General features: G+C 36.7%; 1 protein-coding gene across 1 annotated transcript in view; it reads right to left on the reverse strand.

Annotated features, from left to right (window-relative positions):
• The window catches only part of egg (SET domain bifurcated histone lysine methyltransferase eggless), an 11,465-nt gene extending 10,669 nt beyond the window's left edge, over positions 1-796 (reverse strand). Inside the window, exon 1 of the mRNA XM_018515905.1 lies at positions 697-796. The gene's annotated coding sequence lies outside the window, so the exon portion shown is untranslated. The remainder of the gene's footprint in view (positions 1-696) is intronic.
• Between the last annotated feature and the right edge of the window lie 980 nt (positions 797-1,776).

The following is a 1,776-nucleotide window of genomic DNA, read 5'->3' on the forward strand; positions in this document are numbered from 1 at the left end:
TCTACTATTGGTTGACATTACATATTCCATCAATAGGAGAGCATACAACGTGATTTAAATCAATCTAGGTGGGTCCAAATCCGCTCGGGCCGAATACGCTATAAATAATTACCATTCATTACTTTAAAAACACAAATTCACTAGGTAATTATAATTAGAAAAAATAGCTACCTCATCCCCGATTTTAATGAAATTATTTGAGAGGCTCATTCGATGCGTTTTCATTCAAAACGAAAGAATCCGGCAGAAAAACGCGGCTTCGTGAATCGAGATATTAATGGCCGCAGCACAGACTCTTGCATAACGCAAAATGCATAGTACAGAAATCGACCAATTGAAATTCTTCTTTTCCATGGAATGGGAGAAAAGGAAAGACTCTGATTAATTGATTCGCTTATGCATTATGCATTATGTAAAAGTGTGTGCTGCGGCCTTTAAACGTTATAGGCATTCTACAATAAGCCGCAAGTCAGAACGTCAGAGGTCTTAACCAGTCTTAACCAAGTCATTCAAGTTGGCTATTGGCCAACTTCACCGACTATGACTTAAGATCGCTTAGAACTCCTGACTTGCGGCTTATTGTAGAAGGCCTATTATAATTGACGACTATTGAGGTTAGGAAATCTGTCACACAGAATTAATGCAGCGCTATTTACATGGACTTTGGTCTGTATTTATTTAGAATTGCTACCTCACCTCTGATTTTAATTAAATTGGGCTCATTCGATGCGTTTTCACTGAAAATTAAAGTTGCTCTGTGCCTGCTACGCGAAAAGTTCTAAAGTCGTGTGGAATCGCTTCGCTCATGGATTTACAACAGTGTTGCCGCGGGCCGCGGGTCGAAAAATAAATTCACCAAATGGGAGCCTGAAAAGTTACTAAAATGTCTGAAAAATTACCAAATGTGGGAAACCAAAAAAAAAAATTTTTTTTACAGACTTTTAAATCGTGTCGGGATATGCCACGCCTCAAATAATTTATGTTTGAGTAAAAAATTATTCAAAACCAATATTTTGCAATTTTTCGCAGCGGCGAAGACGGCCGACTCGATGCCGGTAGGTGTCTGCTTGGTGGGGGGTACAAGTGGTGGGGCTGGTTTTCCCGAGTGATGGGCTGTGTGGGAATAAAGTGACGCATGCGCACTAAGCAAACGCTATGGCTGCTCAGTAATGTATCTTGGTAAGATCTAAGGTATCGTTAGATCTCTAGCAAGGAAGGAAATATGAAGAGAGTTACAAAGAGAAGAAAGTTCCTTTAAACAAATAGAATAAATAGTTAATACAAATAATAATAAAGAAATGTACTTGTTTGTTATTTTTTACGTCTGCAGCTGATTTATTACGACGCGAACAAATTTATATTATCATAATTTTCTATTGCGCATTTGTTTATTTTTGCCTTTTGTTACACAAAGATTACCTACCTCTCGCAAAAAATGCACGAAAATTCGTAAAGACTTAGGGTGAAATCACACGGTGCGTCATAGGGCTGCGGAATACGGAATGCGTCATTGAAGCAACCAATCAGCGCTATTCCGCACTTTTCTAACACGCAAGTTTTGTGTGCTATATTCACATGATGCGTCGAAGATGCATCCAGGATGAATAAATTTAGGAATTTCTAACTTTATGTTAATAATTTGCTTATTAAAATAAAATATAATTTCTCAAATTGTAAAAACAATTATTACTGTTGTGGTATTTAATATTTTACAATTAATATTTACAATCTCAAAACAATGTTTTGATCAGCTGTAAAGAATTTACTATCATTTTT

This window comes from Trachymyrmex cornetzi, unplaced genomic scaffold (genome assembly GCF_001594075.2).
Source record: "Trachymyrmex cornetzi isolate Tcor2-1 unplaced genomic scaffold, Tcor1.1 scaffold607, whole genome shotgun sequence".
Lineage (NCBI taxonomy): Eukaryota > Metazoa > Arthropoda > Insecta > Hymenoptera > Formicidae > Trachymyrmex > Trachymyrmex cornetzi.